Source organism: Tursiops truncatus, chromosome 14 (assembly GCF_011762595.2).
Source record: "Tursiops truncatus isolate mTurTru1 chromosome 14, mTurTru1.mat.Y, whole genome shotgun sequence".
Lineage (NCBI taxonomy): Eukaryota > Metazoa > Chordata > Mammalia > Artiodactyla > Delphinidae > Tursiops > Tursiops truncatus.
In genome coordinates this window covers 5,930,496-5,955,933 of record NC_047047.1, presented here as the reverse complement: position 1 = coordinate 5,955,933, position 25,438 = coordinate 5,930,496, and positions in this window count along the sequence as shown.

The following is a 25,438-nucleotide window of genomic DNA, read 5'->3' as shown; positions in this document are numbered from 1 at the left end:
TCCTGGGTCAAGCTATGTCTGAATCCCTTGGATTTTCAGTTACCTGAGCCAATGCCACCTTTTTCCTTAATAAGCTTTCTGTAATTTACAACCAATAGACTTCTGTCCAATAATCTCAAGATATAACCTTGGACAAGTCGTATTTCTGAGATTCAATTTCCTCATGGGTAAAATAGGGATAATAATGCCCCATCTGTAGTTATTGAGGAGACCTGGCCATACAACTAAAGGTATGATATTTCCTTGGCCACATTAACCATTTTTGCCCTAGTTTCCCCTTGTGAAATAGGGCTCAACCTCCTAGGAGTGGGAACAGTTTGGATAATGGGTATGCAAAGGAATCTGTACACTTATATGGGAATATTTTCCCCCAAGGAAAATTGCACTTTTAAAAAACTTTTGATTTTGAGATGATTGTAGATTCCCATGAGTTGATAAGAAGCAATACAGGGAGATTCCATATCCCCTTCACCCAATTTCCCCCAATGGTAACATCTTACATAACCGTAGTATAATATCACAATGAGAACAGTGACATTGATGCAATGCACGGAACTTATGCAAATTTCACCACCTCTACGTGCAGTTTTGTGCGTGTGTGTGTACTTAGTACTAGGCGATGTGTAGATTTGCTGACCACCATCACAGTCAGAATACATAACAGTTCATCACAAGGATCCCTTGTGCTATCCTTTTTTACCCACCGTCACCTCTCCTTCTGCCCAACTCCTGGCAGCCACTGCTCTGTTCCATCTCTATAATTTAATAATTTCAAGAATATTATATAAATGGAATCATATGGTATGTAACCTTTGAGATGAGCTCCTTTCACTCAGCATAACTTTGCTGAGATCCATCCAACTTGTGTGTATCAATAGTTTCTTCCCTTTTATTGCTGAGTAGTATTCCACGGTGGGAAGGATAACAGCTTCCTTAACCATTCACATACTGAAGGACATCTGGGTTTTTCCCAGTTTTTTGCCCTTAACAAATAAAGCTGCCACGAGCATTTGTGTGCAAGTTTTTGTGAACGTAAGTTTTCATTTCTCTGGGATAAATGCCCAAGAGTATAACTGCTGGATAGTATGTTAGGTCCGTTCTCACTTTTAAAAGAAATTGCCAGATTATTTTCCAGAATGGCTGAATCGCTTTACATTCCCACCAGCAAGGTATAAGAGATCCAATTTCTCTGCGTTTTCACCAGCATTTGGTGTTATTACTATATTTTATTTTAGCCATTCCAGCGGGCGTGTGATGATATCTCATTGTTGTTTTTATTTTATTTATTTATTTATTTTTTTTTTTTTGGCATGTGAGCCTCTCACTGCTGTGGCCTCTCACGTTGCAGAGCACAGGCTCCGGATGCGCAGGCTCAGCGGCCATGGCTCACGGGCCCAGCCGCTCCGCGGCATGTGGGATCCTCCCGGACCGGGGCACGAACCCGCGTCCCCTGCATCGGCAGGCATACTCTCAACCACTGCGCCACGAGGGAAGCCCTCATTGTTGTTTTAATTGGCATTTTTCTAACAGCTAATGATGTTGAATATTTTTTCATGTGCTTATTTGCCATCTGTATATTCTCTTCAGTGACATGTCTGTGCACCTCTTTTGCCATTTTTGTCCACTTTCTAATTGGATTTTTGAGTTTTGAGACTTGTTGTAGATACTAATCTTTAGTCAAATTTGTGATTTGTAAACCTTTTATCCCAGCCTGTAGCTTGTTTCTTCACCCTTTAAACATGAGCTCACAGAGCAGAGGTTTCTTAATTTTGATGAGGTCCAATTTGTCAGTTTTCCCTCTTGTGCATCATGCTTTTAGTGTCAGTCTAAGACCTCTTTGCATAGTTCTAGTTCCTGAAGATTTTCTCCTATTTTATAAAAGTTTATAGTTTTGCATGTTACTTTGCAAACGGATTCCATGATCCGTTTTGTGTTAATTCTGTATAAGTTATGAGGTTTAGGTCATGGTTCATATTTTTGACCTACAAATGTCCAGTCGCTGTAGCGTAATTTGTTGAAAACTCTCTCTTCTATTGAATTGCCTTTGCATCTTGTCAAAATTTAGTGGCATATTTGTGTGGGTCTGTTTCTGAGTTCACTGTTGTTCCATGGGTCCATGTGTCTATCCCTCTGTCACTACCACGCTATCTTGATTACTGTATTTATATACAGACCTTAAGGATGGGTCAAAGGATTCCTCCCACTTTATTCTTCTTTGTCAGGATGATTTTAGCTCTTCTAGAGACTGTGCTTTACCGTATGAAATTTAGAATAAGATTGTCTTCATGATATCTCATCTACCTTGCTGGGAAAACCTTGCTTGGATTTTGAGAGCAATTGCATTAAAGCTATAGATCGAGTTAGGGAGAATTGACATCTTTACTCTGTTGAGTGTTCCAATACATGAACGCCGTATGGCTCTCCATAAATTTAGGTCTTCTTTGATTTCTTTCATCAGTATCTTGTAATTTGCAGCATAATGATCCTAGACGTGTTTTGTTAGGTTTATTACTAAGTATTTCATTTTCTTCAAAGCAACTATAAATTCTGTTGCATTCTTTATTTTGGCTTCCACTTGTTTGTTGTCAGTATATAGAAACACAACTGATTTGTGTGTGTGTGTGTGTGTTGATCTTGTACCCTGCAACCTTACTGAGCCCATTTCTTAGTTCTAGGAAATTTTTTTGTAAATTCCTTGGAATTTTCAAAGTAGACATATTCCATGTTTTCTGCCAGTAATGATAGTTTTATTTCTTCCTTTCTACTCTGAATGCCTTTTATTTCTTTTTCTTGCCTTGTTGCAGTGGGTAGAACTTCCAGCACTATGTTGAGTAAGAGTGGTGAGAGAAGACGTCCATGCCTTATTCCTGATCTTGGAGAGAAAGCATTCAGTCTTTCACCATTAAGTAAGATGTAAGCTCTAGGTTTTTTGTAGATGCCCTTTATGAGGTTGAGGAGGTTGCCCTCTATTCTGAATGTACTGAGAGTTTTTATCATGAATAAGTGTTGAAGTTCATCTAAAGCTTTTCTGTGTCAGTTGGTATGATCCTATTTTTCTTCTTTAGCCTGTTGATATGACGGGCTACATTGATTGATTATCAAATATTGAACCAGCCTTGCATATGTGGAATAAAGCCCTTGTGGTCATGGGATTTATACATAAGCAAATATACACACACACACATTGGTTCTGTTTCTCTGGAGAGCTCTTAACTAATCCACCAGATGATTTCTGTTTCATCTCCTAAGAGTCTTTGAGCCACAGGGGTCTCTTCACCTTAGGCTCCAAAGGGCCATGAAAAGGGGGTTCTGGTACCTGAACCCTGGCCTCCCCTGGCACAGCCTCGTGTTCTTTCCCCTGAAATGAGCCTCCAAAAAATTCTTAGTTTGCAAGCAGCTGCTCCCTTGGAAATGAAGCTTCTGTTGTTGTAAAGCAGAAGCACTCGCCTTCAACAAGAAACGGCGTATTAGTGTGGCCGTCAGGGTCTCCTCACTCTACAAAGTACCAAAGACAAGACGGATAATACTCTAGGAACTTCTTTCTCTAATTTCAGAACAGCGGAAGGAGCATGGGAAACATTTCGGGGGAATGTGTTGGTCTAGTGCCCCAGGCTGATAGGGAGGGTACCTGGAGGGAGTGAGAGTGTGCCCTTGATGTCTTTGGGCTCAGCGTGGGCACAGTGTGGGGCGCAGAGGCCCAGGCTGCTGTGCTGAGCTCAGGACCCCTCTATACAGGTGCTCTGGACGGCAATGTGGATTAAGTTTGACGAAAGCTTGTCTGCAGAAATGACAGTGAGCCCTCACGTGCAACATTTCCAAAGGAGCCAGACTTAGGTTTAAGCTGAAAAACAAAGACCCTGGGTTTTCATAATTATCCTGTGGATACTTTAGGAACAGACTGATCACGGCATGCTAGGAAGTGAAACCCGTCTTCTCCAGCTCCGTTGTCTGCATGAGTGGGCTTTTTGGTCCCCTGAAAAAAAAAGAATTTCTTAGCACCAGCTCAAAACCACTAAGAAAATGACACATTTATGGGGGTAGTTGGGGGAGGGGATGTTTCTTTCTTGTCCTAAGGGAATTTCTTAGAATCACAGAATCCCAAATTTGGAAGTTAAAGACCACCTAGTCTAGTGGTTCTAGACTCTGGCTACGCATGAGAATCATCTGGGGAAACTTGTGAAAAACATCAATGCCTGCCTCCCACCCGGAGAGATTCTGAGTTTAAACGACCACAGCTGGGGCCTGAGCTTCCATGTGTTTGAGAAGCTCCTTCGGTGATGCCAATGGGCAGTCAGGGTCGAGGATCCCTGATGGAGTCCAGTCTCTGAGTCATGCCTCAGCCTTAAACGATGCAGGACATAGGATTTCTGAGCTTTTTGCCCAGCATATAAAGATGCCTTCTGTCCCAGGAAACTCACTACCCCCCGAGGTAGCCCCGTTCTATTTCTCGTTGCCTCTTATAAGTACCTTCTGTGTGTTGAGATATTCTCTGTCCCGGGAGCCTTCTGTTCTCTTCTCCCCTCTGGCGTCCTGCGGAACAACTCCGCTCCTTCTTCCTCAGTCCAGCTCCTCAGATACTAAAACACTGTGTTTCCAGAACCTTCTCTCCACTGCAGTCCTCAGATGACTTATGGATTCAAGGCCCTGGTGGACTTCAGTTTGTCAATATAGCCTCCTCCTAGGTCTTCTCTTGGGAATGATGTACTGGGAAGCTCAGAACTTGAGGCCAGAGGTCCTCGCTGGCCCAAGCCATGACCCTGCCACCCACCATCTGTGTCTTTGGGCAAAGCAAGCCCTCCCCTGAGCCTCCATGTCGTCCTCTGTAGAAGGAAAGGAGGCGACTGAAGGCAATGGATCCTCGGCTAATACTGTGAATTTCTAACAGCTGCCTGTGGTCAGCGGTTGGGGTTGGAAAATAAAGCTAATAAATAATAATATCGTCTTCTATGTACGTCATGCTTTGTATTTTTCACAAACATTTTCTCACTCTGTACTCTCACCTGCCCTAAGAAGTGGGTTCAGTGTGACTGTCCCCAGTGCAGACCTAGGGAGCTTACGTGACCTGCTTTAGGTCACCCAGGTAAACGTTGGCACAAAAGGGTGATGTTATCAGTCCTTATCATTAGTTCTTTGTTCTTAATTTAACACCTAAATAAATCACACCGCTCCTAAAAGAACTGGTTGTATCTTTTATGCCTCTAAGACCCAGGAGAACGCTGAGGTCATGTGCCCACATAAATATTAGTTGAATTAACCAGTTCTTGCTATAAGACTTGGATGCCTTGCACTGTAAGGGACCCCAAGTGGCCACAAGGTGATCTGCCTCCAGGGTGAAGGCAAGCTCCATCTCCCCACGGGAGGGGGTTTCAGGCCCAACTGCCTATGAATCACTCAGGGAGCTTTCAAAAATACCAATGCCTGGTCCCCAACTAAATGGGTATCCCTGTGGGCGGGGCCAGGCATTTGCACATCCTTAAAGCACATCAGATGATTTTAATGTGAAGTTAGGGTTAAGGCGATCAGGGCTAAAGCTGTGGTTCTCAGCATGCTGGGGCCTCAGAATCACCCGGAAGGGCTTGTTAAAACTCAGATCACTGGGTACCACGCACAGTTTCTGGTTCAGTAGGTCTGGGATGAAGCCTGAGAATTTGCTTTTCTAATGAGTTCCCAGATGATGCTGATACCTCTGGTCCCAAGGCCACGCTGATAATAGATGATAATATCTAGACCCTCAGAATTTAAGAAAAGCAAAACTCAAGGAACATTGATATCTTCTCCCACCTCCCCCTCTGCTCCATCTTCCTACGGCCCACAGTAGCCATCTGAGGAGATGCCTTGAGCATGGATTGGAACAATGAGGGCTACCCAGAAGCTAGAGTCCCTGCCGGGCACCCGCCAGCAAGGTGCACTCACCGCTGGCACCGGCAGCCTCATTCCTGCACCAGTTTGGTCGCTGATTCAGCAAAGATTCATCGAGAGCTTCCTCTGCACCAGGCGCTGGTCTAACTCTGGAGCATGTAGTACACAGGACAGGCAAGACTTTGCCTCCGAAGGGAACAGAAAGAAACAAAATCATTTTAGCTGGTGATTTTGAAGGCTTTATGAAGCAGATTGGAAATGTCAACATTACGGTGATTAACTCCAGGGAACAATTTAAATTGGGAGGTCAGGAAAGGGCTTTCTGAAGAGGTAACAGCTGAACAGCAAAAGGAATCAGTTGTTTGAAGAACTGGGGGAAGAGAGGTATAGAGGAAACAGCCGGTGCCAAGGCTAGTGGCGGGAGCGAGCCTGGGGTCTCCCAGGAAAGCAAGGCTGCCGACGTGGCTAGTGACGGTGACAGCAGAGGACGGAGAAGCGGGAAGTGGCCAGATCATAGGGCCATGTGGGCACAGGGTGTGAATTGTATCGTCGGTGTGACAGGAGGCCGGGAGCGGACAAGAGCATGGTGTGATGTGGACGGGTGGCTGGGTAAGGAGCCGACCGTGACGCCAAAGCAGAGGCCCCCGGAGCTGTGGATAATGAAGGTGCTTGCGGACCTGGGCAGAACTCGGGCCCCCCTGCAGATGCACCTGTCTCTTCGTGGGCCTGCTGCCAGGTCCCTCTCCCGTCTCTGCTCACAAAAGCATCTTTGCAGCCCCCTGGGGAAATGTCACTTCCTTTTTTGCAGTTCTGAAACAAGCTTGTTTGCCACTCAGCAGCTCTCTGATTTATGAACTTCCCAGCTCCGCATCTTGGCATGCTTTGAGATTGTAGAGGATGCTCTTAATGAGGTCAGGAGGGGAGGGGGCCCCGGGATGGAGTCTGGTGACAGGAATCCTATCCCTGACGCATCCCAAGTCCCTGACCCAAAAATGCCAACCCCGTCGTTGACGCGGGCCCAGACTCCCACCACCACCACCTCCCCAGACAGAGCCGTGCCCACAGTGGAGCCCAGAGGTGTACAGAGGCAGGGGTAAGGTCCTGCCGCTACTCTCTCAGGCCAGAGAGTCTTCGGAAAATTGCTTAAACCCTGAATCTCAGCTTCCTCTCCTAGGATGGGGGTCTTTGAGAGGAATAATTCCGTTAATGCATGTGGGGCATGGCACGGAAGCAGCTCTGGGTAGATTATGACTGGGTTTTTTCTCAGCAGCTCTACTCAGTGTGGTCAGACGCAAGTCACAAATCAATTGTAGGATTATATCTAAGGGTACTTCTGCATCCCCTCCTTCCCCAGCTGCCCCTCACGGAAGCATGTAATAAAGGTAGTAATTATTACTAGTATAAGATCAGCCAACCATGACCTCCCCTTTCATGCTCTAAGCACTTTGTACACCTCGTATCGTTTCATCTTCACACCATGTCATTGAATCTTTGCAAAAGTGTATCAATCTCATTCTGTCAGCAAGGGAACGGAGGGCTGGAGACCATGAGTAACTTGTCCAGGGTCACCTAGCTAATATGTGGCTTGAGTCTGAGGCCATCAGTTGTGACCCTGAGCAGGACACGTAAGTTCTCGGAGCCCCAGGCTCCTCGTGCAAACTTTGTAGTGTTGTTGTTTGCACTGAATGGTGCAGCGCACGCTCCGGCTGTGGGCAGGCAGAAGGCGTGACTCTTCCTGGCCTTACTTGTACGAGCAGCTCCACTTCTAGGCATCAGACACCCCTTTGCCTTGATCAGCTCGGCAGACATGCATCGCCAGGGCCTGTTGTCAGTGGGAGAAACTGGAGCCAATGCTGGGTGAAGAGAACTTGCTAGAAAGGCTCCTATAGGCCCAGCTCCCTGGCTGTTGGTCCGATTTGTCTAAAACCCCCAGGTCTGACTTTTCTACTCGAGGCTCTTTAAGGCAATGGCTTCTCACCTTTTGGGGGATTATGTGTCCCTAAGGACTGTCTCCCCAGAACGATGCACGAACACGAACAGTTTCAGGGCTTAGTCACCCCAAAGCTTCCCCATAGCCCAGGCTGACATGGGGTTTTAGAGGGAAAGAAGGGAACTTTGACCCCATGACAGGGCTCAGGGGAGGGCTGCCCCAGCCCCTTTCATTTGAGGACCTGCCCTCCCAGAATGGGATTCACGCGAGGCACGCATGTCTCAAAGGCATCCTTCCTCTAATTTTACTTTTGTAAGGGGGGTGTGTTAGCTTTGCAGGACACCATTTCACATTCAGTGTAACTGTGGGGCAGCATCCAGCGGGCCTGCGGCCTCTGCCCGTCCCGGGCCCCATAGCCTCCTGTGCGCCCACACTCCCCCAGGGTTCACGAGGAGCCCGTGCTGGGGCCTGGCCATAGCGCTTTTCAGCACTCCCTTCCAGAGCCCTCGCCCACATTGCAATGCAGCCACGCCAGGCAAGGCTCAGACAAGCCTCCGAGACTGCCCCTTCTCCCGATCCTGAGGCAGTTCTCTATAATGTTCCACAGGACTGTGCTTCCTGAAATTCCCACCCAAGAGCCCATAGCAACAGTGAACCCCGCAGGGTCTGGGGAGGTAGGCCAAAGCAGCCTGAACCTCAGAGTTCTTGGAAGTCTTCTGTTTTATATTTGGAAGTGATTCAATGTTTGCATCTCATCCCATGATGTTTCCAAGTTCACTTGAACATTTAAAGAAGTAAAATCAATGCTGCAGGGTGTGTGCCATGAATCACCTGTAGCTTGTCGACACTTCCTCCCCATATCCTGACTCCCCCCAAGAACCAGCACCCAGTTAGTAGGAGCTTCTGGCTTGTGGGTGACTATTTATTCATTAGTCTATTCCCCGAATATTGGGGGAGGGTTGTCATGTAGAGGATGGCACAGAAGTTAAGCCCTGGAGTTCTGAGTCAGCTGGACTTGAGTTCAAAAATCTGTTTACTTACTAGCTGTGTGATTTTGGGTAAGTAACTTAACCTCTCTGAGTTCCAGCTGCATTATCTATGGCTATAGCTGCATCTGTCACATTGGACTGTTGTGAGAATTAACCAAAATAATGTCTACCAAGCTTTCAGTGCCTTGCAGTACATTGTCCAATGCAATGCTGTTTATGTATTGGACCCCTTATATGTCCAGTACATATAAGGTGGCACCTTATATGGAATTGTTCACATGCAATTGTTAACTGAAGTGTTAAAAGTGTTAAGTCGAGAATCATAAACAAAGATAAAGATATTAAACTTGTGTGCTTTCAACAGCAAAGCTCTTTATTTTCGCATTCATGTTTCATTAATTTGTAAGTATCGAAAGAAATTATGTAAACGTGAGAGCAGGGACCTCCAGCCAGAGTGGGTTTGGGAAGAATCCCCGAGACTGGCTGAAGAGCACCGCAGCTAGAGCGAGCAGAGGTGGTGGTAGAGGCCCCGTCCCAACACTGTGTGGGTGACATTGAGCTCATGGGTGGCATGAGCACAAATGGAGGCCCACGTGCCATTCTGCTAACATTTAAGAGTTCTCAGTCAAGCTAACATGAAAGATAGTGGATCTTTCTCTCCTGAGAAACGCAAAAGCCAAGTTTTAACATCAAATTCTTGGACTTGGTGTTTCAGCCTGGAGCACGGTGGCCTGAGAGGGCCGGCTTGAGGCCCTGGGACCAGATCTGCCACTGTTATCTTCCCACCCTCACTCCTTACCCACCGAGGGGGCCCGGCCCTGACGGCGCCATTCCAGCTCCATCTGCACCCCCTGCAAACAGTCACCCCTGGGCCACCGTGAGGAAGAAACCCAGAGGAGAGGCCCTGCGGACAGGAGGGCTTTGGAGCCCTGTGGGCAGCGAACGCTGGGTCTCAGGCATGCCAAGCAGGGGTCTAGCCCCGGGGTTGGCAAGTATGTCTGTAAATGCCCATGGGTCTCTATCATAACTGCCACGTCTGTCGTCTTGGGTGAGAACAGCCACAGTCAGTGTGTAAGTGGAAGAACGTGGCTGTGTTCCAGGAAAACTTTACCTACAGACACTGAAATTTGAATCTTATGTAATTTTCACGTCATTCTTCTTTTGATTTTTTTCAACCATTTAAAAATAGAGAAACCATTCTTAGCTCCTGAGTTGTATCCAGACAAGTGACAGGTGCCCTTGGCACTGGTCTAGAAGGTGAGCTGGAGCTCTGGGTGGACACGTCGCATGGAACCCTGGACCTCTGACCTTGTGGGGTGTGGAGCAGGGCCCTCAGGGCACAGGGCCAAGGGCAGGAGCCCCCCTTGCCCAGCATCAGGCTGGCACTGAAGCAGCCCACCCGGCAGGAGCTGTGGCGGTGATTTGCTCAGGTTAATGAGGGAAGCTGGTCGAGGGGAGCTTGTACCGTCGGCAAGAGTGGTTTGATTGTGATGCCGGCCAGGCCTCTTCAGCAGCATCGCCGGGAGCTGTCACGCCATCACTCACCCCTCACTTTTCTCTCTGAGACCCACTATTTCCAATATCCCAGGCCTCCTCAGGGACGTGAAATGTGTGTGTGTGGGTCCCTCTCTCTGATCTCTCTGATAAATAGAGCCGCACGTCATAAACTCCCTGATCTCTAGAAAACTCATTCTGGAGCCCACTGTGGGTGGAATCGGCTCTCATCTCAACCCCCTGCCTCTGCCCGGGGACACATCCACGCAGGAATCTTGGCCGCAGCAGACCCAGTCCTGAGGGCATCTCTGTTCCCTTCCTCCTGCTCAGGCAATGTGCTGACGCCCGTCTGAGGACAGAGCATTACTTTTCATTTCAGTTCAGCTGCTGGATTTCAGCTGTTGCCGCAAATGCTGTTGATGTGTTTGCTGGATAATCTATTTTCCGTTTGCTCACTTACCAGCGATTTCTAAGGCTCTTATGGAAATCATTGTTCGTCATCCCTGTATTTAGCCCTGAGCTGAACCAATCTGCTGGCTTCAAAGCGGGGGGGGGGGAAGGAGGCGGGGAGGAAGAGAGAGAGAGAGAGAAGAAAAGAGAGGATAAAGATGAACTTTTCCACAATTTTCCCTTTTAAAAATAGCAACATACACTCCAGAGGTGGATGTGATTTTTGATAACAGAGGCAGTCAAAGGAAACTATTTAAAATCACATTTTATGTCTAACTGACCATGCGGTGATAAGCTACTTCGCCCACCATTTGACTCAAATTACCATGGGAACAAGCTGCACCTTCAGAGAGGTGCTTTGGGAAAAGGGCTCCGGCAGCCTGTAGCTTCTGCCTCAGCCCTGCCCTCCCCCAGGAAGGTGAGAAAGGGCTCAGCTGAGCCCTTCGTTGAGTTATTCATCCAGGGTCTCAATTCCAGCCCCCGGTGTCTAAAGGTCAGGACACTTTGGGATCCTTTTATCATTTGGTGCAGGGTCCGCAGGAAGATACATCTGATTTTAGTCTTTCTCTTCCTTTGGCACCTAAGAATCCAAGCTTAAAATGGACCATCCTTCCTCCTGCCCCCCACCCAGCCCCCAGCTGTCCTCTCCCCCTCTTCACAACACTGAACCCCAGACCCTTACGCCTCAGGATGCCCTCCAGAGGAGCTGGGCCAGCCCGTGCCCCTGACCCCCTGTAACAAGGATCTCCCCGATTAGAGCAGTTTTCGAGTTGACTGCATATGAGATGCACCTGGAGGGGAAACTTTCCATGCTCATGCCCACGCCACACCTGCAGACCAGATAAAGCAGGACGTCCAAGGGCGGGGACTGGGCCTCAGTTATTTGTAAAGGCTGCCTGGCAACTCGCATTCTGTGGTCCCTGAGGATGACGGCTGCTGTGATGAATGACTCGTACTTAACTCTCACCCCAGCACACCCTGCTCCAGACCTGTGGTCCCTCCCTGCCCGCCTCTCAGTGAAGAGCACAGACATTCCACGAACAAGGCATCTCTCCGGGGCCCTCCTGTTTCCACCTCTGCATCCCTCTCTAGGTGATAAAGTCCACAGGGCCAGGGGCTGTGTTTATTTTGTTCACCCAGCACAACACCTGCCACTTAGCGAGGCCTCGGCATTTTTTATTGGTACAAATCATTGAGTGAAGAAGGACTTTGATAAGAAGCCATACTAGTAACCTTGAAGCACTGGATCTTAGAGACCTAGAGTTTCTGGATTCCCAAGTTGAATGGGTCAGCTGCTTGGAACAGAGCCCCTGGGAGGCTCATGTCTGCACGAGCCAGCTGAACAGGACTCTGCTCTCCTGTTCAGGCCTGAGTCTTTGGTTGGAGTCTGTGGTCGCCATGATTGCTCCTTGGCCTGACAGCCATCGGAGGTCCTGGAGGGACCACATCTGGGACTCTCAGAGGTGCTTGCATCCCCCTGGTGTCAGAGCCACTGGGCATTTGCTTTCTCACCTACCGTATCCACTATGTCACCTATGAGGTCCTCTCTACTGTGTCACCCATGAAGGCGGTGGCTCTCAGCTCTGGCCACCCACTGGAATCACCTGGGAGGCTCTGAAACGTCCCGATGCCTGGGCTACTGCAGATTGTTACCTGGGAGCCTCTGGGTGGGGCTCAGGCATCTGTAGCTATTAAGCTCATCCAGGTGACTCCAAGGCGCTGCCTAAGGCTGAGGCCTGCTGGGCTAAGATGAGACCCAGACATGGGGACGTTTCAGAGCTCCCCCAGATTGATGTAACAGCCAGGCAAGGCTGTGAGACTGGCTACAAAGTAAGGGTCCCTGTGTCCTGCTGGTTTCTAGGTAATGCATTTGTTAAGCATTTACTATGTGCCAATCACTGTTCACATGTGAATTAACTCATTTAATTTTCACAACTGGAAAGGCTCTGATGTGGGTGCCAGTCCCCGTGCTGCTTCGTACTGGCTATTTAAGCTCTTTGGACCTCAGTTTTCTCATCCATAACATGAGAACAATACTACCTACCTTACTGGCCACTGAAATAATTAAATACGTTGATTTATGTCAAGTGCTGGCCAATGGTAGGTCTCCAGTAAATGTTAGTTCCTTTTCCCGGGTTTCAGATATAAAACTAAAGTCTGGATCTCAGAGACTCAACGTGACATGAATTAAGGGAAGATATAAAAGTATAACAAAGTGACCCTTGCCTCAGGAAACAGAAGATAAGCTGGCCCCCAAAGTGCAGTTAGAACCAGAAAACTCAGATCCCAGTTAGAAAATTAGCAACTGTTTTGAGCTATCTTTTTTTAAATTTATTTATTTATTTATTTATTTATGGCTGTGTTGGGTCTTCGTTTCTGTGCGAGGGCTTTCTCCAGCTGTGGCAAGCAGGGGCCACTCTTCATCGCGGCGCACGGGCCTCTCACTATCGCGGCCTCTCTTGTTGCGGAGCACAGGCTCCGGACGCACAGGCTCAGTAATTGTGGCTCACGGGCCCAGTTGCTCCGCGGCATGTGGGATCTTCCCAGACCAGGGCTTGAACCCGTGTCCCTTGCATTGGCAGGCGGATTCTTAACCACTGAGCCACTGGGGAAGCCCCTGGGCTTCTTTATTAGAAGGACATTGTCTCTCAGGCCTGAGGGGCTCTGAGTCTGGAGAGGCTGCTGGAATGTGTGGCCCCTTGTAGAGAACAGATCCCCTTTACGGGGCAGGCGATGGGTCTGGGGTCCTGGTGAGCTCAGGCCCCAGGAGGGTCGTAGCCAAGGAGGTCCAAGGGGCTGTATATTGTCATGGTCTAGCACTTGGTCTCTGGTTCACATTCTCCTTGCACCTTTTCTACTTTGCTTGGCATATACAGTGTGTGTGCCCAAGGAAAGGCAGCTTTTCTGATTACCTGAAGTCAATCCAGGAGTCATGTACGGGCACCTGCTGTGTGTCATGGTCAGGGCACCGGAGACTCAGAAATGGACAGGACAGACACAGTCTCTGCTCTCATGGAAAGTGGCCAGAGCTGGGTGGGGAACACTGGTTAAATAAGTAACTGCAAGGCTGGTGAGCGTTATGACGGGGAAAGAGGTGGATGCTGTGTGTTTTATAGTTCGGGACCCTCTTCCCAGTCTGGCGTCCAGGGCAGACCTCTGGGAGGCAGGGATGTTTGAGAGGAGACGGGAAGGATGGGCTGCACTTGGTACGTCGAGGAGACCGGACCTCCAGGAGCCCACAGCCCCATGCGGGCAGAAGCCGGTGCTGGGCCTGCATTCAGCGGAGGGCAGGGAGGACGGTGGTCCCCAGCAGCAGCAGTTTGAGCCCAGCTGGGGTCTCTGTCCTCAGAAAAGTTCATACCCCACACGGGGCAGTCCCTCCACAGCACCCACACGCTCCATGAGTCTATCATGCCCCTCCTGGCGAGACTGTCAGCTGTCTGTGTTTCCTGCTGTGCCCACGAAGCAAGGGAGTTTTCTTTTTTACGGATAATGGTGTTCCATGCGATGTGGCAGCCCTGGCAGGCACTTTCCTGAGTTTGTGCATTTCTTGTGGGCAGGCTGTCTGCATTTTTATCTTTGAAAAGACTCTTCAGAGAGTTTACTCTCTAGGGGAGGGGCTCGTGGGCCTCGGTTCAGGACGCTCTGAGGGGCCTTCCAGGGGTGTGTGTGTGTGTGTGAGAGAGAGAGAGAAGGAAAACACAGCCAATAGTCGTGCCCGTGCTTGGTCATGGGCATGACCTGCTTTAATTATTGGAGGGTCTGGCATCAGAGGAGATACCCAGAGGCCAATGTCTCTTCAAACGGATGTTGCAGTTCAAAATCATAGCAGCCCTGGGGTCTGGCAGGGCTCCTCCTGCAGTTATTTCCAAGACATTTGATTGAACTGGGCCCATTTCCTCCCTAGCCTGGCGCTGAGACTGCCCAATGACAATGGACTGGGGTCTGATGCAAAAGAGGGAGCCCCTGAAGACCAAGAGAGACCCAGGAGTGGAGGAGAGGACGCTTTGGACGCCTTCTCTCTGGGCCTCAGTTTCCTCATCTGTAAACAAAGAATAATAGGACCCATCGCAGAGACTTGCTTTCGTTACCGCATTAAGTTGTATGGACCCTGCCAGGCCAAGGCTTTCTGCCTCAGGGCGGGACGGTTCTTTTTTTTTTCTGTTCGTGTTCCAGTAGGCGAATAACAAAACTGAAGCTGAGAGCAACTTGGCACAAGCAGTATTCAGTGGCCAAAGACTGGAGAAGCGGGAGCTAAGTTCAAGATCTTCTCGCCTACATCGGGAGAGGGATTTAATTTTAAAGACTAAAGGCAAAGGGAGGAGGGGTGAGGCTAATGATGGGAAGGCATATGCATTAGTCTACGGGGGAAGGGGCAGGGCTTTTTGGGGAGTGGGGTGCCACCTCCTTTTCATCCTCTTTTTGGTCCTTAATGTGTGGTCAGGGCCACTGGTAGGTATGTCATTTAATATGCTAATGTAATAAAATCAGTGTATAATGAGACTCAAGTTCTGCTGGAGGTCAGATGCGTCACCATCTTGATCCCAGCTGGTTCCATGTGGGTTTTTTGTTTGTTTGTTTCTCTGTTTGTTTGTAGTTTCCTTTCTTACCTCTGGACCCTTTAAGATTTATGTTCACTCTTGGTAAAGGGGCGGTGCGGGGGGGGAGGTTGACGGGTTTTGCGCAGTGCGGGGGGGAGGTTGATGGGTTTTGCGCAGTGTGGGGGGAGGTTGACGGGTTTTGCGCAGTGGTGGGGAGGTTGACGGGTTTTGCGCAGTGTGGGGGGAGGTTGACGGGTTTTGCGCAGTGGGGGGGGGGCAGGTTGACGGGTTTTGCGCAGTGGGGGGGGGGAGGTTGACGGGTTTTGCACAAAGACCTGGAGCAGCTGTGGCACCACTTTGAAGATGAAATGAGTTAATACAATAGAGTGCTCAGAAAGGGCAGGCACTCACCAGGGGCTTGATAAGTGCTATTATTATTGCTGTTGCTGCTGTTGTTGTTTTGCTGTAGTTGTCGCCAACTTTTCTATTTCCTCTCCTTGCTATTAATGCTCTCAAGCCTGTGGAGGGTGGTCAGTGGCCTTCATCTGAGCAGGTCCAGCCCTGGAAGGCCAGGTCAGGTGGGGAGGATCCTATAGACTCAGCCCTCTCTGGACCTCTAATGACAACACCACATAGCCTCCAAATCCCTCCGAGCCCAGAACAGAAGCCAGGACCTGTGCGCCCTTGAAGCACATCCCAGAACTCAGCACTCGGGGTGTGTCTGCAGCACCAGGGACCGTCCATCCTCAGGGCGGCAGAGCCAGGGGAGCCCAGGAAACGAGGCCCTTGATGTTGGAGGAGACAGGAGATGAGCTGAATTTACACTTGCGTTTCTAAATTTCTGACGGCAAATTCTGTTTTGATGTATGCACCGGTGCTCTTAGCATCAGATTTAGCTCTCCTACCTAACCCAGGACATTGGTGATTTACCAATCGGAAAATGGATGGGTTTGCATGCTGAGACAGTCTTACAGCCTCTTCAATAAATTCTTCATCAGTGGCTCTAAGCTCTTAGCCGCTTCCCTTGCATTTGGCTGCTCTGTGAATTATAGGTGAGTAAATCATATTTTATAGAGCTCCATTCCTGCGGATACAGTCTGCTCATTTGTCTCTCTGGAAAATACGGGCTTGTGCATTTTGTGAAAATTAGCAGAGGAGTGTGTCATCTCCTTGGCAGGTCAGACTTTCTTGCTGGAATTCCTCCTTCCCCAGGATGCTGGTGCCTCCCCCCACCCAGCCCCTGCCCCATCACTCTGCATCTTGTCCCCTTGAGGCACCTTCCAGATGGCCTTCCTCTTGCAATAGGTTGCCCTCCTAGCTCCAGCAGAAGCCTGCTTTGCAGCATTTCCTGGGAAGTGAATCCTAGCTTGAAGGGACTTTGCCTTCTGCCTTTGAGATCAGCTGGCTCAGTGGGTAGCCACCTGGGTGCAGAGAGAACTCCCTCTCCTAAATATCTCCCAAGACCCGAACTTCCCAATACACACGAAGGGTAACTCACGCAGGATGTATCAGCTTCCAAGTAGAGGGCAAGAGCCATGCAATCTAGGTACCCCCTGTTCACTGCCTCTGCAAGCTTCCAATAAATAAAGTGCTTTCCCCCCAAGATTTGAAGGCTCCTGTGATTCATCTCCTCAGGCTTGCCAAACAAGATGGGGTGGGGGTGGGTGGCAATGTGGGGAGCCAGGGTCACCAACCTGGCAGGGTGAGATGGGGGTTGCATCTAGAAGTGCCGTTATGGCTACCTCTGCATATAATCACTTCGACCGCTCTTTATTCTGTCTTCTGCCAGAAGTAGTTGTTTAAAGAGTCTCACGTAGGTGCAGTCACTCTAAATGCTGCATTGCTGTAAACAGCTCTGGAATCCTCTGAAAGCCTTAACCTTTCCCTAGACACCAAAATTGCTGTACAGGGAAATGCGTTTGTACTGCACTCAATAACTATAAAGTGTATTGATACGCATTCTCATGTGAGGTAGACAGGGAAGGAACTACTTTTTTTTTTCCTCATTTCTTCAATGAATTTGTGTTACTTTAATTACTCTCACCCCCTGTGTAATGTACAGATCTCAAGTGCACAGTTAGATGACTTTGGACAAATGCATACAATAGTGTATCCCATACTCCTATCAAGTTCGGGAACACTCATCTCACCCCAGAAAGTCGCCCCAGAAAGCCAGGCAAATGCTCATCTCCCCACCCACAGGAAGCAACATGTATCACTGTAGATTGGTTTTGGCTGTTCCAGAGCTTAATAAAAACGGAATCATACAGGATGTACCGTTTCGTGCCTGGCTTCTTTTGTTCAGGATCATGTTTTTGAGATTCACACTTGTTGTTAGGTGTATTAGTTCTTTTTATTGCTGAGTTGTAGTCTTTCCTATGGGGATTCTATAATCTGTTTACCCCTTAGATGGCTATTTCTAGTTCTTGGCTATCATGAATAAGCTGTTATAAACATTCTGTGCAGGTGTTTTTTGGTGCACATATGGTTTTTGTTTCTCTTGGTATAATACCAAGGAACGGAATGCTGGGTTATAAGAGAGACAGAGGTTTAATTTTCATAAGAAACGCCCAAAGAGCTTTCCAAAGCAACTTCATCATTTTACGCTTCCACTGCTTTCGAATGAAAATTCTCATTGCTCTACATTCTCATCATATTCTCTCAATATTTGGTGTTGTCAGACTTTTAAAATTACACCCATTTATAGTGGGTAAGTAGTGCCATCTCACTGTGGTTTAATTTTGCATTTCTCTGATTACTAATGATGTTGAACAGTTTTTCATGTGATTATTGACCATTTGTATGTCTTTGTTAAGTATCTGTCCGAATCTGGTTTTTAAAAAAGTCTGAGTTTTTTAAAAATATTGAGTCATAAAAGATTTTTAGTAGATACTATATATGGTTCATTGTCAGATATATGTGTTGAGAATATTTTCTCCAATCTATGGTACTTTTTTAGGACAAGTTTTTGATTTTGATGTAATTCAATTTTAAAATATCTTTGCTTATTCCCGTGGTCATGATGGTAATCTTCCATGTTTTAGTCTAGAAGTTTTATAGCTTTAGTATTTATACTTGCATCTGCAATCAACTTTGAATTAATTTTTATAAATGTTGTGGGGTAGGGATCAAGGTTCATTTGTGTTTCCTGCATGAATATCCAATTTAGCTCCATTTACTGAAAAAAAGGTCTTTCCCCATTGAGTTGCTTTGGTTCTTTTGTTAAAAAATAAGTTGACCATATGTGTATCTGTCTATTCTTTTGTTGTTGTTGTTGTTTTTAGGCCGCACCGTTGGCATGCAGGATCTTAGTTCCCCCGACCAGGTATCGAACCTGTGCCCCCTGCATTGAGAGTCCAGAGTCTTAACTACTGGACTTCCAGGGAAGTCCCTGTATCTGTCTATTCTGTTTCATTGATCTATTTGTTGATTTGTATGTAGATATCATACCATTATGATTCTGTAGCTTTATAGTATGTCATGAAATCAGGCAATATGCATCCTCCAACTTGTTCTTTCTAAAAATTGTTTTGGCTATTCTAGGTCCTTTATATTTCCACATAAATTATAGAATAATTTTCTCTTATATTTTCTAGAATAATATTTTATTGATTTCTACAATAAAAGCTCTGCTGGATTAGGGAGAATTGATATCTCAGTAATTTTGAGTCTTCCCACCCATGAGCCTGTTATTTCATTCTGTTTATTTAGGTCTACTCTGTCTCAGTAATGTTTGAAGATTTTAGTGTATAGGTCTTGTGCATCTTTTGTTAAGTTTATGTTGAAGTATTTTTATTTCAACAACTATTGTTAATGAAATTGTTTTTCTTAAATTTCGTTTTCAATTGTTTAATGTTAATATATAAAAATAGATTTTTATATATTGACCTTTTATCCTGTGACCTCACTATTGATTTATTCTGGTAGCTTTTCTGAAGATTCCTTTGTATTTTCTATGTACATAATCCTGCTGTCTGCGAAATGAAGACAGTTTAAGTTCCTCCTTTTCAATTTGTATGTCTTTTTTTTTTTTTTCTGGCTTTATTCCATTAGCTAAGAGATCTCATTCAATACAAGGCTGAATAGAAAAGCAGAGAGCAGATTTCTGTTTTTTTTTTTTTTTTTTTTTACCTGTTTCCAATCTTAGGAGAAGTGTTCAATCTTTCACCAGTAAGTCTGAGGTTAAGCAGAGGTTTTCCACAGATGCCTTGTATCAGGCTAAGGAAGTCCCCTTCTATTCCTAGTTTGCTGAAAGTTTTCTTTTTTCTTTTTTTTCCACCATGAATGGATGTTGAATATTGTCAAATGTTTTTTCTGCAATTATTTAATGAGTGTAGGATTTTTCTTTTATGCTGCTAACATGGTGAATTACATTCTTGATTACGCTAAATTATCATTGAATTTCTATGATAAACCCCACTTGGTCATGAGGTCTTATCATTTTGTATTTGCTAATGTTTTTGTAAAGATCTTGGTCTCTCTGTTCACATGGAATATTTGACTGATATTTTTCTTTTATGTAGCACATTTTTCAGGCTTCAGTAGCCACATAAGTTGAGTCAGGAAGTGTTTACTTCTTTATTTTCTGAAAAAGTTTGTGTAATCTTGGTATTATTGCATTCTTAGATGCTTGATATAATTCATCAGTGAAATCACACGGGCATGTACGTTTCTTTGAGGGGAAGTTTTTAGCTACAAGTTCAATTTCTTTAGCAAATAAGGGAAAATTCAGATCTTCTATTTCTTCTTATTTCTGTTTAATATTTGTATCTTTCAAGGTCTTTCATATAAGAAGTTAAATTTATTGGTATAAAATTTCTATAATTTTTTTTTTTTTTTTTTTTGCGGTACACGGGCCTCTCACTGTTGCGGCCTCTCCAGTTGCGGAGCACAGGCTCTGGACGCACAGGCCCAGTGGCCATGGCTCACGGGCCCAGCCGCTCCACAGCATGTGGGACCCTCCCGGACCGGGGCACGAACCCGTGTCCCCTGCGTCGGCAGGCGGACTCTCAACCACTGTGCCACCAGGGAAGCCCCCATAATATTCTTTTATTATTATTTTACTGGCTGTGAGGTTTGTAGTGATGACTCTTCTTATATTCATGGGATTGACAATTTCCTTCTCTCTCATTAGTATAGCAATGGAGTCAGCAATTTTATTAATATTTTTAGAAAATCAACTAATTGATTTCCTCTATTTGTTTTCGCTTTCATTATTTTTGTTTCTTATCTTCCTTATCTTTTTCTTTCTACTTTCTTTCTGTTTAATTTGCTCTTCTCCCTAATGCCTTAAGGTGGTATATTATATCATTGGTCTTAAATCTTTCTTCTTTTGTCACATAATCACTTCATGCTGTATATTAGTATCTCTCTCTAAGAACTTCTTTGGTTGCATTCCACAAATTTTAATATGTAGTATTTTTATTGTCATTCATTTAAAATATTTCTAATTTCCCTTGTGATTTCTTCTTTGGCTCATAGAATATTTAGAAATATGTAGCTTCATTTCTAAATAGTTGGAGATTTCTAAATTTATTGTTACTGATTTCTAATTTAATTCTATTGTGGTCAGAGAAGATGCTCCTTATGATTTCATTATTTTATCATCTATCTTGGTAAATGTCCCATGTATTCTTTAAATGAATGTGTATGGTGTTGGGTATTGTGTCTTTTAAATACCAGTTAAGTTGGTTGATATCCTTTTGCCTACTATTTCTATTACCTGTCTAACTATGATCATGGATTTTTCTATTCCTTTCTTTTTTTCTGAATGTATTTTGAAGCTCTCTTACTAACAACACATACATTGTCAGGTCTTCTTGATGAATTGACCCTTTTATTATTATGAAATATATATTTCTCATTATCTCTGGTAATATTCCTTAAAGCCTATCTGGACATTTTAATATAGCTACTTAAACTTTCTTACAGTTAGTGTTTCCCTGGTATATCTTTCCCTTTCTTTTGCTTTTAACTTCTCTGTATCTTTATTGTTAAAGTGTTTGTCTTATAAACAGCCTATAGTTGAATTTTGTATTTTTATCCTGTCTGACAAGCTCTGCTTTTTAATTGAAATGTTTAGCCAGCTCTGCTATTTGCTTTCTATTTGTCCCATCTGTTCTTTGGTCGTTTGCTCTCCTTTATTCCTTTCTTTTGAATTAATTGAATAATTTTTAGTATTCCAATATAACTGCTCTATTGATTTTGAGTTTTGTAGTGGTTGCTCTAGAGATTAAAATATGTATTCTTAAGTTATTATTTTTAGATGAAATTATACCACGTCGTGTAAAATACAAAAATCCTACAATAATATTCCATTTATTTCCATTCCATCCTTATGCTATTTTTAACTACATCTTAATTCCAGATACATTGGGTTGGCCAAAAAGTTTGTTGGGGTTTTTCTGTAACGTAACCCCAACGAACTTTTTGGCCAACCCAGTATTATAGGCCCTATAATATATTCTTAATATTTTTGTTTTAAAGAGTCAATTGTCTTTAAAGAAATTAAGAAACAAAAAAGTTTACCATTACTTCTCTCTTTGTTCCTTTGTGTAGATTTTGTGATTCCATCTGATTTTATTTACCTTCACCAGATGGACCTCCTTTAATATTTCTGGTAATGCAGTATATTGATGAATTCTTTCAGTCTTTATTTAGTTTGAAAATGTTATAGTTTCACTTTATAAAAAGCATATATTAACAGAAAATAGAATTCTAAGTTGATAGGTTTTTTTCATCAGCATTTTAGAGATAGCATTCTATTTCCCATTATCCTTATTGTTCTCTATCAATGTATCTTTTATATCTTCCTGGTTAAAAAATTTTCTATCATTGGTGTTTAGAAATTTTACTTACCCCAAAATGTAGTCTTCTTTTTGTTTATAATACTCAGGATTTGTTTACCTTGTTGGATTTGAACTTGGGTTGATATATTTCATCAAATTTGGAAAATTTTCCACCATTATATTTTCAGTATTTTTTTGCTCTAATATCTCTTGCCTCTCTTTCTGAGATTACAGTTACCCATGTGTTAGAAATGTGTGTCAGTTTCTTTTCTGAACATCCCATCTGTTTACTTATGTCCACATTTTTCTTATAAATCCTTGAACAAATATGCTACAGTTGTTTTAAATTGCTTGTCTGCTAATCCCATTACTTGTGTCATCTATGTGTCTGTTTCTATGGACTGTTTTTCTCCTGGTATTAGGTCATGTTTCTTGCTTAGGTCATTTTTCCGGCTTTATTTGTCTAGTGATTTTTGAGTGTATGCTGTACATTGTGAATGTGATATTGTTGAGGGCCTGAATTATATTTCCTTCCTTTAAAGAAGGTTGCATATTTTTTTGGCTGACAGTTAATTTACTGACAGTGCAGCTTGATTTTAGGTTTTGGTATGATGGGCAAAGAGTAGATAGGATAAGAAAGAGTAGCCCTTAATAATTTAGGACATAGCTTTTCTGGGGTCTTAACTGAATGCTTAGGGTGTTCAGTGAAGTTTCTCCCCTTTGGAAACTTGGACCTCCAACATTTCCCAGCACTGTGCCATCTCTGGAATCTCCGTTCAGTTCCCAGCTCCCAGTAGTTGTTCTCTGCCAGGTCTTTCAGTCTCACCTGTGCATGTGTAGCTTAGCATTTGTCCATAGACTTAAGAGGTCCTTTATGCAGATTTCTGGTACTTTTTTTCCTGCACAGCTTCCTCTTCTTTGGTATTCTGCCTCTAAAATTCCAGCTGCCTCACCAAGAACAGACTCTAATCTTTTTCCTCCACCCAACGAGAACACTGCTGTCTATTTCAGTTCCACTTCCACACCATGACTTAGAAAGTGTTCCCAGGCAGAAAGCTGGCAAAAATGTGAAGTTATTCCATGTGTTCTTCTTCTCACAGGGTCATAACCCTGCATTGTTTGTTGTGGCTGAAAACATTTATTTAAAAAATCTTTCCAGTTTCATAGTTGCTTATGGTGGAAGATAAATCCAATACCCAATATTGTGTTAAGGCCTGGACCGGAAGCCTCCACGAGCCCCCATTTTACAGATGGGAGTGTGGAGGCTTATAAACTCTATATGTTTTTGCCCCATTAAGGTCGCTCAGGCTATGAGTGTCAGAATCCTGAGCAGAGCCCTGATTTCTATGTCTACTTTCAGATCTCTCTGTATCACACCTCACCTTGTGTGAGAACATGGCAGTTCAGGCCATGGGAGCCTCCTGTTCTCACCCCTGGTGTGTTCTGTATTAGTGCTTCAATCTTTTGGAGACTCTGGATAGCAAAGTGTGCCAGGTGGGCTTTGGGTCTGGCAGGCCTGTGGCGGAATCAGAATCTTCACTTACCAAGGGGTTGACTTTAAACAAGTTTCTTCACATACGTACCTTCATTTCCTTATCTGTTAAAAGAGGATAAAAATACTCACCTTGCGAGAGATTTATGACGATCAAATGTTTAGAGCTCAGCATTGTGCCTGGCGAAGACACATGCTCCGTAAAGGTGAGCCAGGCCCACTCAGACTCTGTGGACTGGGGTTGATCACTAACAAATGCTGCTCTGTCTCTTTCCATGCACATGGCAAGCCCGAGTTGTTTTGTTTATTCAAGCATTTTGAGGCAAAAGCGCTTGGCAAGTCCCAGGTGTTACTAATATCTCTGAATCACTATGTAGTTCTATAAATACCTTTCCTAGATGTTATTGTTTCCCCTTATCTCACTAAAATGTAAGTCAGCAGTGAAGTTATGAATTACCAGCTCCCTTATTCTCTGCTCTGTAATTAAGGAAGTGCTAGGTGAGAGCCCTCGCTGAGGAAAGGGGGGTGGGTTAGTGCAAGCAGGCAGCGTGAATGCAGGAGGCTGCCTGCAACTTAGGCGCTACCTGGAGAGAGAGCGCTGGGGAAACCACTCGACTCAGAGTAGCGGAGCTTGGTACCCAAAGGCTGAAGGGTATACTCAGTCTCAGTCCACGAGCATTCTCCTTGTTGGGCATTAGCCTTGTAAAACCCAGTTTCCCAGCCTGGCAAGCACTTTGTTTTAGGCCTTAGCATTTCATCAGCATCTCTTTTTGTTTACGCATGCCTACCAGAATCAACCAGCCCATTTCAGTTGTACCCCGTGTTCTTTATTTTAAGTTGGAGAAGGAATATCTTCAGTGGAATTTGATCTTTTACAAAAGTCTAATTTCTTAGGACCCAGGGCAGGCAATCTTGTAAAGCTACTCTGCCTCTGATCCCATGGATTTTGAAAGACCTTAAAACATGAAAAATGCTCTTAGGAAGGGGCAAAAACACATAATTTCTGGGGGGAAAAAACATTGCATTTGTTTTCTTTGACCAACAAGATTACTTCTCCCTTAATTACTCCCAGTTCTTAGAAAGAGAGAGAAGTATAACCAGTCAGAATGGCATCATCAAAAAGCCCACAAATAATAAATGCTGGAGAGGGTGCGGAGAAAAGGGAACCCTCCTACACCATTGGTGGGAGTGTGAATTGGTGCAGCCACTATGGAGAACAGTATGCGGGTTCCTTAAAAAACTACAAATAGAGCTACCATATGATCCAGCCATCCCACTCCTGGGCATATATCCAAAAAAGATGAAAACTCTAATTCAAAAAGATACATGTACCCCAGTGTTCATAGCAGCACTATTTACAATATAGCCAAGACATAGAAACAAACTAAATGTCCAATGACAGATGAATGGATGAAGAAGATGTGGTACATATGTACAATGGAGTATTACTCAGCCATAAAAAAAGAATGAAATAATGCCATTTGCAGCAACATGGATGGACCTAGAGATGATCATACTAGGTGAAGTGAGTGACACAAAGACAAATAACCTGTGATATCACTTATATGTGGAATCTAAAATTAATACAAACGAACGTATTTAGAAAACAGAAATAGACTCACAGACATAGAAAACAAACTCATGGTTACCAAAGGGGAAGGGGTGCCAGCTCCAGAATATGCCTTCATAGGGCCTGTGCATAGGAGTTACCTGACTCATCCCATCCTTGACGCTAGTGAGGACCCTTTCTTTACGTGGGAACAGGGTTGTGTTCCAACTTTCGGGAGATTGTCTGAATAAGAAAATAACGCAAAAGGCATGAGCTGGGAACTTCCAAAATGGCAGAGCGAGGAGCTCAGTGGGTCCTCTTCCCAACAAAACCACGTTTAACTGGA